This window comes from Tyto alba, unplaced genomic scaffold, assembly GCF_018691265.1.
Source record: "Tyto alba isolate M040663 unplaced genomic scaffold, T.alba_DEE_v4.0 Super-Scaffold_41, whole genome shotgun sequence".
NCBI classification, from domain to species: domain Eukaryota; kingdom Metazoa; phylum Chordata; class Aves; order Strigiformes; family Tytonidae; genus Tyto; species Tyto alba.
The window spans coordinates 24,118,151-24,139,452 of NW_024881317.1; the positions used below are offsets into that span (position 1 = coordinate 24,118,151).

At 52.2% G+C, this 21,302-nt stretch overlaps 3 long non-coding RNA genes across 4 annotated transcripts in view; 1 reads left to right on the top strand and 2 right to left on the bottom strand.

Moving 5' to 3' along the window:
- Nucleotides 1-4,898, bottom strand: part of LOC116961946 — a 56,521-nt gene extending 51,623 nt beyond the window's left edge. The window contains exon 1 of the long non-coding RNA XR_006166632.1: nucleotides 4,724-4,898. This is a non-coding gene — a long non-coding RNA (uncharacterized LOC116961946). The remainder of the gene's footprint in view (nucleotides 1-4,723) is intronic.
- A 10,310-nt stretch (nucleotides 4,899-15,208) lies between these two features.
- Nucleotides 15,209-16,776, bottom strand: LOC122154589. 2 transcript variants are annotated; one of them, XR_006166644.1, is made up of 3 exons: nucleotides 16,744-16,776; nucleotides 16,449-16,658; nucleotides 15,209-15,994 (listed from the first exon to the last, which is right to left on the bottom strand). It is a non-coding gene; the product is annotated as an uncharacterized LOC122154589 (long non-coding RNA). The 2 variants fall into 2 exon arrangements; XR_006166645.1 differs by having other exon boundaries at nucleotides 15,976-15,994; nucleotides 16,439-16,658.
- A 2,996-nt stretch (nucleotides 16,777-19,772) lies between these two features.
- On the top strand, nucleotides 19,773-21,302 carry LOC122154593. Its single transcript, XR_006166649.1, has 2 exons — nucleotides 19,773-20,064; nucleotides 20,519-21,302. It is a non-coding gene; the product is annotated as an uncharacterized LOC122154593 (long non-coding RNA).

Sequence of the window (21,302 nt, forward strand, 5' to 3'; positions counted from 1 at the left end):
CAAGATAGCGGAAAAGAACAGACCAGTGCTCAGTATTGGCCATGAGAGAGGTCCACTGTTGTTGGTTCTTCCTCAAAACCACGTGCCTGATCTTATCCAACATCCCAAGCAGAACAACCCCACCAGCTCTCTTCCCTGTGCCTCAAACTTTAGCAGCTCATGTCCAAAGAGAGCCTGCACAACATGGCCCTCACTGCTAAAGAAGAAGGGATGTCACCTCATGCACCTGACATCTTGCCAGCACTCACAAATTACCCATTACTTTATGTCTCACAAACCCAGAGAGCTGTGGAGCAGCAGGCAAGTGGGGGGAAGAGGAGGGGCCAGAGATGACTATGAGCTTCAGAAGAGGTCCTTCTTTGCATAAGTGGACCTCATTGCTAGCAATGAATTGAAGACACATCATAAATCTGGCGTCTGGGGGATATTCTGCCTGACCCAAATCCGGGCCTCACACACATTCACACCCTTTCCCAGGGGTCTTTCCCAAATTTAGCTTAAGGATGAGATGATGAGGGGTCTCCTCCTCTTCTGGGAAAGACGTGGAAGTGCAAAAGAGGACGCGGTGGTGGCTGTGGCATCAGGAGACTGTCCCCTGCCATCACAGTCCTTGATGGGCGGGATAGAAAAGAGCCGGAGGCTTCCCAGAGGGCTTCTTTCAGTTGCATACCCAGCTGCTCCCAACAGAGCAGCAAGCAGAGTAGGAGCTGCTGGTAGCCTGCCTGTGTGGTGCAGCATCTTGAGGAAAATGGAAACCCTGAGTGGCACACGCAGCGAGATTCCGGAGAAAGAGGAGAGACAAGCTTGTTGCTGGTGCATGGTCTGTTCCCCACAGCAATGCCATTGAAGTTGGGTGAAGCACTGTAAGGGAAAAAGAACTACAGAGAGATGTGAGGATGAATGAAGAAGGAAAGGAGCAATTGAGAAGGCAGCTGGAACAGAGCCATGGACGTCTTGCTCCGCAGTGAATGCTTTCCCCTGAGAAATATCCCCCTGCAGCAGGCAGCCTGGGGCCACACTCTCCACGCCTACATCGGCACTCACATCCCAGCCCTCTCCATCCCGCTTTGCTTTTGCCTTCTCTTCCTGGTTTCTGCATGCTCTGATCTGTGGATGGGACAGGGAACCAGCAAACACAAGCCCAAATATGCAGGCCTCGTCCCTTGGCCTCAACGGGAGGCTCTACCAGCTGAGCCTGCCCAGATCCTTCCTGGGAGGACACGCAGCATTTAAGACTGTCCACCACCCAGTCCGATGGGCCAGCCCTGCCCTGGGATGACTGGGAGCCACCTCCACTGCCAACAGTGTTGGGTAGGACAGGAATGGCACCAGGCATGGAGAGGAGGGGTTTCTCTGTCTCTTTGGCACCCTGCATGGGGGTGGGGGCCACCCTCGGCTGTTGGGGATCAGCAAGGGCAGGGCTGTGCCAGGAGGCAGGCCAAGCCAGGAGCTGTTCAGGGAGGACAGCACAGCACAGCACGGGCAGGGGAAGGCCCTTGCAGCTGGTGTGTAAGGAAAGGACCTAAATGCTGTACAGCTTCCTCAGAAGAACAAACCCTGCCGAGGAATAAGAGCTTTTACCTCAGGGTCAATGTGACCTGACGACCCGCGCTAAACTGGGTCTCAGTGGCTGAGAACACCCCATGCAGACGATAAAACAATAGGAGAATTTTCTTTCAAAAAGCACCCCAGGCATGTAACGACAGTCCTAACAGCAATGGACCTGACTGTAGTATAAACCCCCTTCACCTGCATGGGACATTGGTTTAGAATACCCCGCTGACCATAGGTCCACACCAGCTACACCGGAGTAGCACATACCAATTTCCTGAGCAATACTGCCTGATTAGCCCACCCTTAACATGAGAAAGTTAATTGGTCAACACAACTGTATTGTTAACATACATACCCTGCTTTCCTCTATATCGGGGTCCTCTGCACATTAGGCTGCGGCACCACTATGGGCACAGCTAAAAGAGGGGAATTGATTCCCTTGGTAGTTCTATGCTAAGCGTTCTTGTTTCCCTCCTTGATTCTCCAAGAACTGACTTTTACACCAGGTAAAGTCCCGCAGCCCCCTGGGAGCTGGATTTCTGGGCAGGGTTACAGCCGTCATGAGCTCGCTGGAGAACAGCTCCCCTCCACCCAAGGCTGCTCCCTCGCCCCGGGGTTTCCTTCAGCTCCTCCAGAGCCAGCTCAGGGGGCCAAAGAGAAAGTCCCCATCCAGGGTGATGCAGGAACACAGCACGGGGATCTGCAGTGCAGCTCCCTGCTGCCCTAGTACCTGATGGGCCAGAAACCAGACAATCACTTGGGTGTTGACTGCGAGGTTGCTCTGCAGGTGATGGGCCATCCACGGGAATACTGCTTGTGCCAGCTGCTTGTCTTCATTCCACAGTGGATACCACTGCGTGCTATGTCTTGTTATATTTGAACACCTCTTGGTCCAAAGGAAGTAGACAGCCCATCAGAGGGAGATCTGAGAATGTGAGGGCATGACAATGTCAAAAATGGCCGCCAGGCATTCACAACGCAATATGAGAACCCATGGGGAATGACGCGGTCAGAAGTTGCATCTTCCTCGTGGGAGCTTCCTTGCCTGATGTGCTTCTGGGTACACGGCTAGGATTCCTTGTTCCTGACAGTCAATCACAGGTCTGCCTGAGAGCAGGTGGGTCTGGTGGGGCCAAGAACTGGCTGTCAGCCAGTCACAGAGCATTGTGATCACATCTTGGTTGTGGTGTTTAATAGGAAAATGACAACTGAAAGAAAATTACACCCTCTGTGTATGCATGCGAAGGCACATCTTGGTCAGATGTACTTCATCGTTCATCAGGGCTCCACGGGGATTCACCAAAGCAATCGTCCACCCCAAAAAACTTGCATCAGCACAAGGCAGGTTTTAGCCCAGGAACAGCTTATGGGTAGAGTCCTGCAAAACAAACTGCTTATGCTCATGCAGCATGAAACGTGACAGATGCTCATATCTGACCAAGTCCTGTAGATCAAGAAACTTGTGCTAGAAATGATCCACCTGGCCTATTTGCACATTATACAAAAGGAATAATAATTGTTGCCCCAGCATTGGCTGCATTTTACTTGCTGATTTCTGAGCTGATACGAGACAACTGTACCAGATATGGACGTATCCAGTGCTTAAGAAGAAACCAGGCAGGGTGCCGTGCCTTTTTAATTCAAACAAAGGCACAGCATGCAGCCACATTAGCCCAGGAGAGAGGGAACATGCCTCCCTCTGGGCTGGGTGGAGACCTGTGCCATGCCATACGGTATTCCCAATGGGCACTGTATTGGCTACGTATGGCAAGGCTTTGGTAGTGGAGGGGTTAGGGGGTGTTGCAGGGTGGGCTCTGTCAGACAAGGTAAGGAGCTGCCCCGTGTGGTACACAGCCAGTTCCAGCTCCACAGCGGACCCACCCCATGACACAGCTGAGCCATGCGCAAAGGTTGTAGCCCCTCTGTGAAAATGTATTCCACAAAGGGCAGAAACACCAGGCAGAGAGAGGGGGAAGGAGAAAAATAGCGGAAAAGAGCAGAGGGATGATGCATCTCTCACTTGGCTGGTAAAGGAGTCTGGAGTGAAGGAGTAAAGTTGAGCCTGGGACAGGGGAGAGGAAAGGTGCTCGTTATATGTTAGCCTTTTTGTTTTCTCACTACATGAGTCTGTTTTAAGTAGCACAAAGATATTTTTTCCCATGTCAAGGCTGGTTTGCCCACAAGAGTTCTGCTTAGCCATGTCCTTGTGTTTGTCTTGACCCATGAGCTTTCTGATCCAGTTTTCAGTGCCCTGCACCCCACTGAAGGAGGGGAAAGGAGTGAGCAGCTGGTTGAGTTCTTGGTTGTGCACCCACACGTTGGCATGTGCAGAGCGGTACTTTGGTGGTGGTTCCGTTGGCAGGTCCCAGGAAGGAGTGCCTGTCAGCAGCCCTTGGTGGGAGCTGGGAAGGGTAGCCCCGCAGTCACCTCCCGGTAGCAGTGCCAGACTGATGCCGGATGAGGTGGTGGGGTATGGCAGCAGCAAGGGATGGAGCGTTGGGAGCAGCAGCAGCAGCTGCAGGGCCGGGACGGGATGGCTGGTTGCTCTAAGGCTCCTGAGCACTGGCCCCCAGCTACCGTCTGCTCCATTCAACTTGACGGCTGCTCCTGACTGAGGGCATCCAGCAGTGACCCCCTCAATCACACAACACCTGGGGTGGAGAACATGCAGACCAAGCCCAGCTCAAAGCAGGCACAAGTAGAAGAGACTCTTCTTGGCCTTTGCTGGTCATATGCTGGACATCTGCAAAGATGGAGACTCTACAATAATCCCTGGGCAACTGTTTCCCATGTTTGACCAGCCTCACGATAAGAGAGGGCTCCTATGTGTGGCACTACTTGAATTTCCACTCCTGTCCATTGCTTCTTGATTTTTCTATTCTACTGACACTTTGCTGTCTCTCTTTTGCCTGCTTCTTTCTTTTTGGTGCTCTGGTACAAGATCAGGGATCTCCACCCACAACTCTGGTGGTGCCCCAAGATTGGCGACAGACTCACGGTCACGGTAGAGAGCACGTTCTCCCTTTCCATTGCATAGGTGACAGAGGTGACAGCCCTTCAACCGTTCAATTGCAGGGCCAAGCTGAGGCAGAGTAATATCAACCTGAGTCACCACCATGGCAGCAATTTAGCCCGCAGAGAGAGAGACATGGAGCAGACCCAGACTTACCTCGTTCCTCGAGGAAAGTGAAGCAAGAGAGGACGATGCAGGTTTTGGAGCAGCACAGGCTTTTATGCTGTGTCCCAGAGCCCTGTGGGGCCACAAACGTTTCTTTGTTCTCAAAGCATCTTCATGTCTAGTAGTTGCCGCTTGTTGAGGCCTCACTGGTGTTTAAGCCCTTGTCTCTCTCACCTGAAATATTTTGCTTTAAATGAATATCATCTATACAGCAATATAATTGATTTATGTCCAGCTCTCCTAAGACCAATTGGTGCAGAGGTCTCAGGATGCTTGTGAATAGATTTTAAGTGGCTTTCCGTCACACAGATCACATTCCTTACATCACCTTCTTACACAGTGAGCTTGGCAACCAGTCATGGTGAAATTCAGCTGTTAGAGACATTGCAAATCAGCACTCAAGTGACTTCAATGCACAGCCTCAGTTAAACCCTAGGAGACACCTCTCTCCCAGTGAGTCATTGTTTGTGTTATGTTCTGTGCTTAATTGTATGCACATATATATAGAGAGAAAGATTTAGGAAACCTTATAGTAAGCTAGTGTGAACCTTGTCATTCTCAAATCTGTAGTTAAGTCACTGTTTCGATTACAACAAACTCCACCAAATCACCTTGTTAATCTTTAAATTGGCCAATCATTAGGTGCTGCTAAAATTTAACCTTTTGACCTACCTCGTACCATTAATAAATCTCAAATTGCTGCTAAATCAAAACTGTGTCAGCTCTCCGGGGATGTGGCAAAGCTCTGCAACAGGGAGAGATCATTGGGGGCTGGAGGAGGCCCCCTGTGGGCAGGAGTGCAGGCCACGAGGACATTGCTCATCAGGCTCTGCCATGGCCTGTTTTTTCTGCCCACGAGCATGGGGAATGAAGGCAGATTCATAACAATGAAGAGTAGGCCACAGAGTCAAGAAGTTCTTTTTGAAGAAGAAAATCCAGGGGATGGGTAGGGAGTGGAAAGGAGGAAAGTGCTCATTTTCAGCTCTCAACATAGGCAATATGACTTCCAGATGGAGTTAGGGTGGATATTTCAACAGGGAATTGAGCATGCATAGTCATGGTGCCCCTCTTTGTAACTCCACCTACTTGTAGCACTGCTGATGACAGTGGGCATCTTTAAATATTGTGCCAACCCAAATCCTCCATACAAGCCCACTGCCCAGACCGCTTTTTGACTATCAGCATAGCAAATTACACTGCTAGTTGCTTTAATCAATGCTTGAATGAGAGAGGTGAGAAACTTTATCCCCTTTCGGCAGAGAGTCTAGTTGCGAGAGGCTCCTTGGTTTTCCCTTGGCCCACAGGCCATAAGCTGCCAGAGAAATGAGGCTGCCTCAGTTTTTACATACCAGGACCATTGTTACATCCAGTTCCATGATGTCTCTGCAATGCCAGTGTCTGGACATGGTAGGTGAGTGTCTCCAGGGTGACTTCAGATCAGACAGACAGGCCTTTGAGCCATTACATAAAGAACAGATCCCATCGCATCCCCAGATAGCATACCTTCTTCCATTCTCCCTCCAGCCCCTCAGCACACACAGCTCCTCAAGTTGCTTCTCATGCTTTCCCTCTTAACTGCAACCACATCCCACCCTTGCTCTGCATGCAGACAGGCACTACCAGTTGCACCACCTCTATGCCAACTACTCAACGCCATTTGCCAAATAGACCTGCTCCAGAGCCAAAAGGGAATCAGAGCTACTTTAATCTAGTGATGGAAATGATCAGTTTTGCAGGTCATTTGGTATTTTGGTCCATGCTCAGGAGGATAACAATGTTTGTCAGGTCAGTGCTGGAAAAAAAGATCTGGACACACCTATTGCATCAAAACAAGCTCTCTCTTGTCTCTCTGCAAGTCACCCACATCTCCTATTTACTCTCACTTTGTCTCTCCTCAGCTTATTTCAGCCACGCTCTACCTTGCCCCTTCCATAGATCTCCCACGCTCGCAAACCATTCCCCCTACATGCCAATGACCTGCATGGCAGTCATGCGCTTTGTTCAAGTGTTGACACCACTCTACATCCCCAAGAGGCTGGGGGTACTGCTGGGAGGTCACCATCTTCCCTGCAGGAATGTCCCCACTGTAATGTTTACTGGAGGCTTGGAGTGCTCCTCAGATAAATTTGAAAACCCATCTGGGGGCTAATAGCCCAGCTCACAATTATTACCATTCCTGGTTGTCTCCACAGAGCTGCCTTCCCTTCTTCCCTAGAAGCAGCAGGGATGCCAGCTGGAGAGTGAACCCATCCACCCCATGGCAGGATATCCCAGATGCCCAGCTGAGGACAAGGCGCTGGGATCTACAGCCACAGTCCTTGTGGTTAAACCTCCAAAAGCCTCTGGAAGGCTGGTACCTCTCATGCTCCATGCAAGTGTGAACCACGGGGCTTCTAGTGAAGCCTGGACGAAAAACTCCTGGGGAGGCGGGTGTCACTGCACAGAGCATGCTCTCAGCAAGGAAGAGATGTCTGGGGCAGGTAGTTGTGGCCGAGTGGTGAAGCGATGAACTAGAAATCCATTGGGGTTTTCCCCGTGCAGGTTGGAATCCTGCCAACTACTTGGTGCAGTCCCATTTTTGGGCTGCCTCCAAGGACCACGCTGCAGCCGAGTGTCTTGGCTCCATAGACACAGCTCCTGCAGCTGAACAGTGCACCCAGAGACACAACAAAACCCCCTTGCCTCCCACCCTTGTTCTTGCCTCCCTCCGGAAATGCCAGCATGGGTGGGAAATTCTTCTCCCCATTTACAAGGTAGGGAAGTTGATGGAAGAGACCAAAAGAAGTCTAGTTTTGTTCTTTGTTGTGTAGAACTTCAGAGCCTAACCACACATCTGAAGTAGCATAACCCAACCATCTGTCTTCCCTACACCTGAAACTAGAGATGCTCCTCTCCAAAGTGAGCCTGTGCAGCATGGCCCTTATTGCTAATAAAGAAGGGACTCTCATGGATCTGAGATCTTGCCAGCACTCACAACGTCTTCCCCTCCACTTTAGGTCTCATGGAGGCAGACTGGTGTGGAGCAGCAGGCAAGTGGGGTAGAGGGAAATGTCCAGAGCCAACTATGAGCTACAGAAGAGGTCCTTGTTTACGTATATGGACCTCATTGCTGACAATGAACAGAAGACACATCACAGATCTGAGATCTTGCCTCAGGTCCTGAGCATACTCAGCCTGACTCCTCCTTAGCCCCTGCACATATAGACAGCCTTTTCCAGGGGGCTTTCCCAGATTTAGCTTAAGGATGAGATGATGAGGAATAGGTTTCCCTGTGTCCTCCTTTTCTAGGAAAGACGCAGAAGTGCAGAAGAGGACATTGTGGAGACCCTGGCATCAAGACTCCATCCCCTGCCATCACAGCACCTGATGGGTTTACTCTCTCACAACCCCTGAGAGAAAGAGGGGCTGCTGGTAGCCTGCGTGGGGGGTAGAGCATCTTAGGGGAAACCCTGAGGGGCACAGGCAGAGAAATCCCAGAGAAAGAGGAGAAACAAGCCCATTACTGGTGCATGGTCTGTTCCCTGCAGCAGTTCCACTGAGGTTGGCAGTGGCAGTACAAGCAAGGAGAAGCTCAGAGGGGTTGGCAGCATGGATGAAAAAGAAAAGGGGCAATGGAAGGGAGACCTGGAGCAACAGACCTCTTGATCTGCAGCCAAATACTCTGTAGCAGGCAGGCTGCAGCCACACGCCCATACGCATGTTTGAACCCATATCGCAGCCCTCTCCATCCCGCTTTTGCTCTTTTCTCCTCTCTTGTTGTTGCATGCTCTGACCTGTGGATGGGACAGGGAACGATCAAACTCAACCCAAGGATGCAGGCCTCAGGACTGCCACCTTGTTCCTTGCCCTGGGAAGCAGGATCTACAAGCTCAGCCAGTCCAGAGACTTCCTGGAATATCTCACAGGATCTAAGTTTGGTGAGCACTCAGTCTGGCTGGTCTGGCCCTACCCTGGGCTAACAGGGAGCCATCTCCACCCCCAGCTGTGTTGGGCCGGACAGGAATGGCACCGGGCGCATAGAGGAGGGGTTTCTCAGACTCTTTGGCACCCTGCATGGTGGCAGGGGATGCCCTGGGCTGTGGGGGAGCAGCGAGGGCAGGGCTGTGCCAGGAGGGAGGCCAAGCCAGGAGCTGTTGGCACACCACAGCACAGCACAGCACGGGCAGGGGAAGGCCCACACGGCTGCTCTGAAAGGCAAGGTGCTAACTGCTATACAAGTACAACTTGCTTAAAGGAACAAACACTGCCTAGGACTAAGAGCTTTTACCGAAGGGTGACCTGAAGACCTCTCTTAAATCAGCTATCAGTGGCTGAGAACACCCCATGCAGATGACAAAACAATGGTAGATTTGTCATCAAAAAGCACCAGGCATGTAACCACGGCCACAAGTGCGGCTAACCAAAATCTAGTATAAAACCACTCCAAGTACATGTGACAAGAATGTATTGATGGGAAAATCACAAGTTGCATACATTTCCAATATGAACTCATTAGCTCACTCGATAGCATGAGTAAGGTGACTGGTTAGCAGAACTGTATTGTAACATACATAAAACCGTGCTGTCATCCCTACTGGGGTCCTCCATGAATCAGGCTGAGGCATCACTATGTGCACCCCTCGTCCAAGGATTTCCTTCAGCTCCTCCAGAGCCAGCTCAGGGGGCCAAAGAGAAAGTCCCCATCCAGGGTGATGGACAGGAGAGGTGGGGAGAAGGGCAAGGCAAGGCCTTTGAGCTTCCCACCCCAGTCCCACTTCCAGTGAGGTAGCCAGGCAGACGTATCCAGCCTGGGTGAGGGCACAGGATACAGGAAAGGAATGAGGCGTGAGTGCTGGCAGTGCCAGGGAGCATCAGGCCTGGCTGTGAGAAGTCCCAGCTGGCATCCTGGGGGGAGCAGAGTGGTGCAGCGGAAGCGTGCTGGGCCCATAACCCAGAGGTCGATGGATCGAAACCATCCACTGCTAATGGCATTTTTAATTTTTTTTTCTTTCTTGGCGTTCCAGCAGCAGAGTAGCTACCTCTCCCTTGCATCTTTCCCAGCAAGCTTTAACATGCACTGCTCCTGCTCTCTGCGCACCCATGGCCATGGCCCTCCTGAGCTCCCACTCCCTTCTCTCTGCCACTCACCTTATTCTTCCATTGCCTTCTTAGCAGACAGTGCTCCCAAAGCGTCCCTCGGCAAGACAGACAGCTGCGTGTGGAGCAGCAGGCAGAGCTCCCCACACGAGGAAGTGGGTGTCCTGGGCACGCAGTTGTGTTTCTCCCTTCCCATCAGGCTGCTCAATCTCAACTTCCCAGCTGCCAGCAGGGACCTCCGGGAATCTGCAAGTGGGGAGGAGGACACAGTTGAAGCTAGTTTTGGAGACACCAGTGTGATCAACTTGAACACCCGGGCACTTTCTCCATCCTAGTCTGCTGCCGTGCCCACTCGTAGGGCCAGCCAGGAGCAGGGCTGAGAAGGTATTCCCAATGGGCTCGTTGGTGGCAGTATAAGGGTAGGTGTTGGGGTGAAACGTAGAGAAAGGAGTGAGCAACGGGGTGGGTGAGCATCTGTGCTTCTACCAACAGAGGTACATACACATGACCACACATACACTTGAATAGTACATGCAGAACTGGCACGTGTTTGTCCGCAGATGGGGAGCAGCACCATTACCAGCACCCACAGAAGCACCAGCACCACTCACACAGGCATGGACAAGAGAGACGGTCTGATCCTTTTCTTTGCCCCCAGCTGCTTAGGGTTGGAGATCAGGGCTGGACACAGATCCCTTCCCTCCCACATGCACACCAATAGGTCCCTGGTATCCCTGCCCTTATCATAGCTCTGTGCAGCGTCCATGCCCAGATCTCAGTCGTGGTTACTCCAGTGTCATTCTCTAAACCTGGCCAGTCATTGATGCTGATCTCCCCTAGCCAGTGGCTAGTACAGATTGAGGTTTCCTAGCCAACACCTGACACACTCAAAAAACTCCCAGCAACAACCAGCTTGAGGTCATCTGTGTGTGCAGGCGGCTGGGCAGTCTGGGAAGTGGAGGAGCAGGAGGCAGCAGTGCACCTGGAGTGTTGGTGGTAGGTGGCAGAGCATAGCCGCCTTCCAAGCAGTTGACCTGGGTTCCAGTCCTGGACAGCGTAGACAAATTTTTCTTCAGCTGGTCTCCACAAGTGCCTTGCCTCCCCTGCGCGAAAAATCCACCTTTACTCAGCAAACTCAGCTCCCATGGGGCAGTCAAGACGCTATCCTTGGCTCCCCCAGGGCCTTTCATCACAGAGAGGCCTCTGGACATAACCTAATCCGGAACACAAAGGCCTCCCTTGGCAAAAGGAGATGACAGAGACTGCTTTCACCATTCATAGATTCTCAGGGAGTGTTGAAGCACTGGAGCAGGTGCCCAGAGGCCTTTGGAAGTCTCCGTGCCTGGGTATCACACTCAGGTTTCAGTGGGGCTCAGGCACTGCTCTGCCCACCCTGGCTTTGGGGCCAGCCCTGCTTTGAGCAGGCATTGGGCCAGTGATATCCCAAGGTACCTTGCAGTCTAGAGCCTGCCATGAAACAACAAGCCCCAGAGAGAGCTGTGCCCTCCTTCCTCTGCACCATGGGCAGTAAGGGAGCCTCTTGCCCACAGCAACTGGAGCTCAGTCATTGTTCTGCACTTGCACTTGGCACATCTCCTGTCCTTTCTCCTTGACTCTCCAGCCCCTCTCCCACATAGCAACTCCTTGAGACCAGCACAGCATTGCCCCAGGGGCTGGTGTGGCAGAGCCCTCTTTCACCAGCCTTCCCAGCTATGTGCAGGGAAGAAGGAAGCCCCCTTGATGCCCCAGGAAGCGTCCACGAGGCAGCACCCACAAAATCCTCTCTTCCTGCTCCCACTTTGCCCTCCAACAATCCTTCTGCTTGGAAGGCAGGCCAGGGAGTCTGAGACTGCATACTTCTTCTTCAATAGGCTCACACCAGCAGAGCATTGCTTCTCCCTCTGGGTCATAAAATACCCTGAGGACAGTCATTTTGCAGCTTCTCTGGTTCTCTGTTCCCATCCATAGGCACCCTCAGGGTAATGATTTTTGTTCCTGTAGCCAGTTACAAACTGCCTGGTCAATTTCTGACCACAGCTCTCATCGTCCAGCCACAACAGTAGCCTCCTTGTAGGCACTAGGAGGCTCCTATCAGATCCCTCCTAGGCATTTTCTTCTCCCTGCTAAGCAAGCCCTGTGTCCTCAGGCCTCCCTCACAAGGCCAGAGTCCCTGGCGCCTGTCTAGCCTAAGGAACCTCCACTGAACTTGCTCCACTTTATCATCACTTTTACATAGTTCCCTACATAGTCCTTCTTCCCCTTTTCTGGAAAAGAAGGCACCTTTTCCTTCTCATTATCATCAGGGAGCTACCCTGCCTCTGATCCCAAAGCTGAAGAGCACCTGAGATGCATCCTTCTCTCTTTCGGACGCGGTGGCACAGATGGTAATTGCCAATCCAGGACGTGGCATTGACCAGCAGGGTTTCAAGCCAGAGTTTCCGTGAATTGGCAGTTCCTCACCTGCAAACACACCCATCATCAGTGGGAAGAGGGGCAGGAGGCAGTAAAAGCCCACCAGTATGAGGCCAAGAGGGTCATTGCAGGCTCTGGGGCCTTGTGTTCAGGCTGAGGGGTGTGCTCCAAGGCCTAGCATGCATTTCCATTTCGTCTCCCCCGACACTGGGGCATTTCTCTCCAACACTGCTGACAGGACAGAGAAACTCCATGCTGGTGCACGTTGTGATTGAGGGAGATGCTGAAGGAGCTGGGTTTGTTTAGGCTGGAGAGCAGAAGGTGAGGGGTCTTCCGCTGTGTGAAGGTGGCTCTCTGGCTTGCCAAGGCCTGCACTCTGCCAGAAAGACCTCGGGAGTGCAGGAGCTGGGGGTGGCCTGTCCTCCTATGTGATCCAGCCTGGCCTGAGCTGCATCTCCCAAGGGCTGGGGAGCTCTGGGAGATCTCTGCCTGCCCACTGAAGCCTCTAAGGTTGGCACAGATTGTCCTCCCCGCAGGGTCCCATAGGGAGGAGTAGCATCAGAGGCTACAGAGGTGGCAGCATTTACCATGGCCTTGGGGAAGCAAATGAGCTTGGGAGCATGTTAGTCCCAGCAGGCAACGCTGCCAGGAAGGAAACCAAGGACAAAATACCCTGAGCAAGGAAGCTGTCTGCACAGGCCCATACAGCTGTTCATACAGAGCCCCTCTGGGATCCCCGAGTGCTGGGTGAGACCAGTGATCCTGGGAAGAAGCCCAGGAACATCCTCTGTTGCTTGGAGATCCACTGTCTGACCCCAGAAGAGACATGTCCCCTCCGATGGCAGTACCGCACATGGATGGGAAAATGCTGTCCCTTTCCCTGTGCCGCAGCCCCTGGAGGGGGGTTTCCTCCACCTTTTTACAAGGCCTTCAGAGACTGGGCCCTGCTCTCGCTGCTCCCACCCACCTGGGCCCTGCAGATCCCAGGGATATGTGAGGAAAGCCCTCAGCAATGCTGATTCTCTGGGACAAGCTTTCAGAGTTGTGCCTCTGTAGAGATTCAACCCTTCTCCAGTGATTAGGTGTTTCTCCTGCCTCCTCTGAATGTGACCTGGCATTTGATATCTTAGGCTTGGGTATGACGGCACGCTCTGTCGTGTGGGTTCAGAAGTACCAGATGCCAGCCCAATGCTTTAGGAAGTGCAAAGGTACCAGGAGGTCATGTCCTCAGTGTCCTGGCCTAAGTCTGAGATCCAATAGAGTGTCCCCACATGGGTTTCCTCCTGTGTGACTGCTGGGAGGAAGGGCCCTGCTTTCAACACACAGGCTCAAACCTTGGCAGAAGGAGGAACGCACCACTGCAGCTTTTCCTGGCTGTGTGCATGGACCCTTTTTGGGCAGGCAGTGTGCTGGTGCCAGGACATGAGGGAAATTTCTCTCAGGCTGGACATTGAAACCTTGCCGAGTCTGGAGCAGTCTCGGGAGAGAAAATGGGGGTTCCAGGGAGGGAGAGGCCACTTTGGGGCACAAGGGGACAGCGAGTCCTGGAAGAGAGGACCAGAGTTTGGAGTCAGCCAAGACTGCCCCAGCAGAGGAAGGAAGTCCAGCTTGTGCAACACATAACAAGCTACTTTGGATACTCCTGCCAGATCTTCCCTCTACTGAAGCTCATCCCCTGCCCCCTCTCTTGGTCGCCTTGTTCAGCAAGGTCAGGAGCTCGGGTAGGACTGGAACCGGGAGTAAGGATATCTGGGTAATGGCTGCTTAGTATGAGCTACAAGGTGAGAAACAGGAGAGGCAATAACTTACACAGGCAGATGGACACACTGTCCAACCTGGGGGCAAAGGGAGGCAGCAGCAGAGACCACAAGTGCAAGGACTGAACCTTCAGCTGCTGGGCCATGAATGTATCATTTCAGGTGCACCATGGAAGAGGTTCTACTGGAAACTACCTAACCTGGTCCAAGTAGGCAAAAGCAAGATTCTCAGCGGTTACCAACCTGGCTCTTGTAAGAGAGGGCATGCGAGGCTCGTACAAAGAGCTCTGCCACTCCCTTGAAAGGCCCGGTGAGTAGAGAGCGGCCAGTGGTCCTGGAGGAAGACTGCACTTGGTGATGTCCACGGAGATGGAGAGACAGCCAGGCTCAGCCAGGAGTAGAAGGCACCACGAGGGTGGCCTCAGGGGAAAGACAGTGCTTGTGAAGGAGGTCCCATGTGTAACGGTAAGCACTCTGGGCTCTGAATCCAGCGGTCTGAGTTCAAATCTCAGTGGGACCTCAGCCTTTCAGCTCTCCCAGGACATTTCTCGACATGGTTACACATAACAGCCTTTCTGTCAGCTCTAATCAGGTTGACCTTACTCTGATCTTCCTTCCTTTCCTGTGCTCCCAGCCATGGGACTGAAATCAGTGCTCGCTTTTGTGCCTTGTGCCCACCAAACCTCTGCAGCTTTCTTGAGCAGTGGCCCCCAGCTCCTGTCTGCTCCATTCAGCTTGACCGCTGCTCCTGCCTGAGGGCTTCCAGCATTGGCCCACCCAATCACACAACACATGGGGTGGAGAACATGCAGACGAAGCCCAGCTCAAAGCAGGCACAAGTAGAGGAGGCTCTTCCAGGACTTCTCTGGTCATATATTGGACATATCGAAAGATGGACACTCTACAGTACTCCCTGGGAAACTGTTTCCCATGTTTGACCAGCCTCACGGTAAGACAGGGCTCCTGTGTGAGGCACTACTTGTACTTCAAATCCTGTCCATTACTTCTTGATCTCTCCATTCCACTAACCCTTTGCTGTCTCTCTTTTTCCTTCTTCAATATTTTCGGTGCTCTCATACAAGATCAGGGAGCTCCACCCACAACTGTGGGTGCCCCAAGATTGGCGACAGACTCAACGTCACAGCACAGAAAAGGTTCTCCCTTTCACTTGCAGAGGACTTGGCAAAACGGGGAAGGAGCAGAAAAAAAAACCACGACATTAGCCTCCAGCTATGCTGCACAAAGTCTTTAATGAGAAGGAGGAAATGCAGTGGCACAGAATAGAGACCAAGAAACACATCTGCAGTGTTGAGGAATGCACACAGTATGGCCAGTATCCTAAGGACAAACTGCACACAAAGTGCTTTCCTTTTCCCATTCTGCTCACCCTGGTGGCAATGGCAGCCCACCAAGAGCGGTCCCTAACTCCAGCACCCTCTCCCCTTCAGCAGGGGGTTCAGCAAAGCAGAAGAGAACGAGCCCTTTCTGGAGGGCTCAGAGAAAAGAAGAGCTAGAGGAGACATGGCCACGCCAGCCGTGCAGCGAGGAGAAGTGGACACAGGTCACTCCTGCCAGGTGGCATGAGGACACCCAGCCTGCCTGCAAGACATGTCCATGACCTGCTGCTGCAGGGTCCCGTCTTCCATCCTACTGCTCCCGAGGGGATGAGCCGCCAGCTTCAGCAGTTCAGACTGCAGCGGGGGACAGGCAGACACATCCCGGACCCGCCCAGACCAAGGGAGCCCCCAGAAGAGATGGGAACTCCACTGGCACTGAGGGAGCTCCCAACAGCAGCTGACAGAGACGATCCCACGGCTGTGCTCTGAGGGAAAGAGTTGAGGATGGGGCCCGGCAGGGTCACCACCACCGGCGAGGGCTCGATGAACACCGTCGAGTCAGCGCAGCGGGCAACACAGGGCTCACTGCAGCTGCTTGCAAGTGGGGTTGGGCCAGAGGCACAGCAGGGCCGTGGGGGACAGGGTCTGAAGCAAGACATCTCTCGGTGAAGGAAGCAAAGCTGCAACACAGAGCAGGAAGGAAACACAGACCAAAACATCAACTTGGCTCTCATGTCCACAGCTCTCTCTGCAGATACACTTTGCTGCTCTCCACCTCCATTTCCAGCTGCAGGTGCAGGAAATGCCTGCACCTGATCTCTCTAACACACACAACGTGCATGACGTATTCCCCTAAGTTGGATTTGAAACACTGGGAGCAAAGATGTGCCTAACTGGCTGCTGATTGCACCAGGACCTCCTACTGCATTTCCCAGTACAATAGCACAGATGAAGATTGATGCAAGTATCCCAGCACAAATGGGCTGCGTTGAATGGGTGTCTCAGAAATCACCTCTTAAACACACATAGTCTTCTTACAGCTCGTAATGCACTCCTCTGAGTAGCACAGTGCAGGAACATTGACCCACTTTGCGATAGGACCAAGCCCAGTGGGTTTAAAGCACCTGATCATACCCCGTCTCCAGAACAACTGTTGTTGCATTGATGAAGCACTTGGCCATTTGGTTAGAGAACATCTGCTGCAGGCATAAGTTCTGGTGAGGCAGACACCACTAAAGCTGAGCCCCATTGATACCCTTCTGCTTGAAAGAACACCCTCTTCCCATTTCTCCGCATCCACTTCGAGCAAAAGGGACAGAGGCGACAGCCCTTCAACCATTCAAGCTGCGGCAGAGAAATACCAACGTGAGACGCCACCATGGCAGCAATTCTGCCTACAGAGAGAGACACGAAGCAGACCCAGACTTACCTCGTTCCTTCAGGAAAGGGAAGCAAGAGAGGAGGATGCAGAGCCTGAAGCAGCGCAGGCTTTTATGCTGTGTCCCAGAGCCCTGTGGGGCCACAAACATTCCTTGCTCATGAGGCATGTAAACACATAGCAGCTGCCACTTGGGAAGACCTTGCTGGTGATTAAACCTTTAGCTCTTTCATCTGAAATTCTTTTCTCTGACTTTGATTCCAACTAGCATCAAAGAGCGCGTTATGGAACACTTTGGGCTGGAAGGGACCTTTCAGAACATGTAATTCTGACTCTCCTACCATGGGCAGGGACACCTTCCACTGGACCAGGTTACTCAAAGCTTCATCTAATTTGGCATTAATCACTTCCAGGGAGGGGGCATCCACAACTGCGCTGGACATCCTGTTTCAGTGTCTCACCATTTCACTCATTGACGAGGTACAGGTTCTTTCCTCTTCCTTTGTTCTATGTACCTGAAGAAACTCTTCTTGTTACTTTTCATACCCCTAGCCAAGTTCAGCTCCAGAAATTCCTTGGACTTCCCGATATCCTCCTTGCACTTCAAGGCCATTTGCCTATAATCTCCCCACAATGTCTATCCCTGCCTCTGCTGCCTATTCCTTTTGGTTTTGTGTTTTATTTTTCTGAGAGGTCTTGATGTTACCAAGTGGCCTCCTGCCTTCCCTGCCCGACAACTTGCATGTCGGGATTGAGAGCTCTTGCTCCCTCAGAAAAATGTCTTTCATTATCTCCCAGCTCTGGTTTGCTCCTATACCTCTGAGGGTAGTTTCCCAAGGGATCCCATGCACTAGTGTCCTAAACGGGCAACCGCTTGCCTTTCTGAGGTTTAGGTTCCTGACTCTACTTATTACCTGTCCTGCACTCCTCAAAACTGAGAAATCCACCAGGGCGTGACTGCTGCAGCCCAGGCTACCTCCAATCTTGACCTCTCTGATTGCTCTTGCACTCTAGTAAACAACACGTCCACCAGTGCCTCTCCTCTGGTCAGGCTCTGCGTCACATGTACTTGGACGTTGTCCTCAACACACTCCAGTAGTTCCCTGGGTTGCTTGTAGTTCGCTGTGCCGCTTCGCCAGCAGATGTCCTGGAGGTTGAGTTCTCCTATCAGATCAGGGCCTGGTGAGTGTGAAGTTTCCTAATATTGAAATGATCCATCTGAATCTCTGTATCCCAGATTCATAAGGGCAATCAACTCCAAGGTCTCGGGGAAGCCTGGAGGAAGATTTTAGGTGAGGTTGTGTCATACGGATTGCCTTTGTCACTTTGCCCTCTTCATGGTGAGCTTGTCCACCAATCATGCTGAAAATCAGCTACGAAGATGGACACCTCGAGTTATCTCTGAAGTGTTTTCAGTGCTGGCACTCAAGCGAACCCTAAGAGACATCTGCCCAAGCGTCATAGTAGACACACAGTAGAGACTTGAGAAGTTGAGGTGGAAGATCAAGACTACCCAATCCTATACAAGAGAAGAGACTCACCACCTCAGGGATATGGAAAAGCTCAATGACAAGAATGGATCATTGTGGGCTGGAGCAAAGCCCATTGCATGTAGGATTGAGGGCCATGAGGATCTTCCTCACGCTCAAACAGCTCTGCCACAGCCTGTTTTTTATGACCACATGTCCAGGGAATGAAGGCACATTTGTAACAACAGGGAGCAGACCAGAGGATCAGGCAGGTCTCTTTCAGGTAATGTCTCCATGGGATCTCCATCGCCATATCCCTTGATTAACTTAACATTAAGCTTGGTCTGCTCAGAGCAGGAGGTTGTCCCAGAGCCATTCCAGAAGAACCATCCATCCCACATCATTCTGGGCTGCACTCACTCTCGTGGGTCCCTGAGCAGCCACTGGCAGGCAATGCCTTAGAAGGCAGAAGCTGCACGAGTTTGCACAGAAGCACCAGTTGATTCAGGAATGGTGCTAAAATGTGCTTTTCCTTACAGAAAGCCGCAAATTGGGACTATGAGGTCTGGTATCACTGGCACAACTGAGGCTGGGCGACCGTGTCCACTGACGTCCACAGCAGGGTGAGTCACGCTGGCCAGCAGCTCTGGGTTTTTCCCAACTCTTCCACATCATGAAGACTCCCAGGTGCTCTGAGACAGATCCGATGTGTCTTTGTAGCGTGAAATGCATGGCATTGGCCACCCCCTCTCTGAATCAGGAAAAAGGGCCATGAGGTTTTCATTCCCTGCCGTTCACCTCTCCTCCTAATCAGGCAAGCCACACCTCCATCCTCTGGGATGACCTTACAGAGCCAAACGGGTCAATTTGGGTGTGGGTCTCCTTCAGGGAAGGATGCGGGCAAGTTTTGATCACAAAACCAGTCTGTGGTAGAGCCTGATGAGCGTAAACAAGGTCCCTGTGGCCATCATCACCCCTGCCCACAGGGGGCTTCCCTCCACCTCACAGTGGTCTTTCCTTTCCATTGAGCTTTGCCACGTCCCTGGAGTCGTGCGTCTCTCCTCCCATATGGGATTGTGCAGTCTTGAACTTCTGCCTGAAATTACCCATTGCGTCCTGTGTGTCTACGATCACCCAAGAAGAGAATTGTCCCTCTGGTTTTAGACTGAGTGCCTGCAAAGAAAACATTTGAGAGAAGACTTGAGGTGCCCTGTATGGTTGAATTTCACCATGACACGTGGACAAGTTAACAATGAAGAGGGCAATGAGACCAAAGGGATTTGTATGAGGCAAATCAACTAAAAATATCTGTCTGTCCTGCGTAAGAACTCGGAGTTAATTGACTTTATAAACCTGGGATACAGATGAATGATTTTGATGTACGATGGTATGAAAAGGAGGACAATATGTGGGTTGTAAGAAGCGAGGGCTTAATCACCAGGGAAGCCTTGGGAAGCGGAAACTCCTAGGTGTTCAGATGCTTCATGAGCAAGGAATGTTCGTGGCCCCACAGGGCTCTGGGACACAGCATAAAAGCCTGCGCTGCTCCAGGACCTGCATCCTCCTCTCTTGCTTCCCTTTCCTCGAGGAACGAGGTAAGTCTGGGTCTACTCCATGTCTCTCTCTGTACGCAGAATTGATGCTATGGTGGCATCTCAGGTTTATATTTCTGTGGCCTCAGCTTGGCCCTGCAATTGAACTGTTGAAGGGCTGTCACCTCTGTCCCTTTTAATGGATGTGACTGCGGAGAGCTGGGTAGAGGGTGTTCTTTCAAGCAGAAGGGTATCAATGGGGCTCAGCTTTAGTGGTGTCTGCCTCACCAGAACTTATGCCTGCAGCAGATGCTCTCTAACCAAATGGCCAAGTGCTTCATCAATGCAACAACAGTTGTTCTGGAGACGGGGTATGATCAGGTGCTTTAAACCCACTGGGCTTGGTCCTATCGCAAAGTGGGTCAATGTTCCTGCACTGTGCTACTCAGAGGAGTGCATTACGAGCTGTAAGAAGACTATGTGTGTTTAAGAGGTGATTTCTGAGACACCCATTCAACGCAGCCCATTTGTGCTGGGATACTTGCATCAATCTTCATCTGTGCTATTGCACTGGGAAATGCAGTAGGAGGTCCTGGTGCAATCAGCAGCCAGTTAGGCACATCTTTGCTCCCAGTGCTTCAAATCCAACTTAGGGGAATACGTCACGCACGTTGTGTGTGTTAGAAAGATCAGGTGCAGGCATTTCCTGCACCTGCAGCTAGAAATGGAGATGGAGAGCAGCCAAGTGTATCTTCAGAGAGAGCTGTGGACATGAGAGCCAAGTTGATGTTTTGGTCTGTGTTTCCTTCCTGCTCTGTGTTGCAGCTTTGCTTCCTTCACAGAGAGATGTCTTGCTTCAGACCCTGTCCCCCACGGCCCTGCTGTGCCTCTGGCCCAACCCCACTTGCAAGCAGCTGCAGTGAGCCCTGTGTTGCCCGCTGCGCTGACTCGACGGTGTTCATCGAGCCCTCGCCGGTGGTGGTGACCCTGCCGGGCCCCATCCTCAACTCTTTCCCTCAGAGCACGGCCGTGGGATCGTCTCTGTCAGCTGCTGTTGGGAGCTCCCTCAGTGCCAGTGGAGTTCCCATCTCTTCTGGGGGCTCCCTTGGTCTGGGCGGGTCCGGGATGTGTCTGCCTGTCCCCCGCTGCAGTCTGAACTGCTGAAGCTGGCGAATCATCCCTTCGGGAGCAGGACGGAAGATAGGACCCTGCAGCAGCAGGTCATGGACATGTCTTGCAGACAGGCTTGGTGTCCTCATGCCACCTGGCAGGAGGGACCTGTGCCCACTTCTCCTCGCTGCACAGCTGGTGTGGCCGTGTCTCCTCTGGCTCTTCTTTGCTCTGAGCCCTCCGGAAAGGGCTCCTTTTCTTCTGCTTTGCTGAACCCCCTGCTGAAAGGGAGAGGGTGCTGGATTTAGGGACCACTCTTGCTGGGCTGCCATTGCCACCAGGGTGAGCAGAATGGGAAAAGGCAAGCGCTTTGTATGCAGCTTGTCCTTGGGGAACGGGCCATCCTCTGTGCGTCCCTCAATCCTGCAGATGTTTTCCTTGGTCTCTGTTCTGTGCCACTGCATTTCCCCCCTTCTCATTAAAGCCTTTGTGCAGCAGA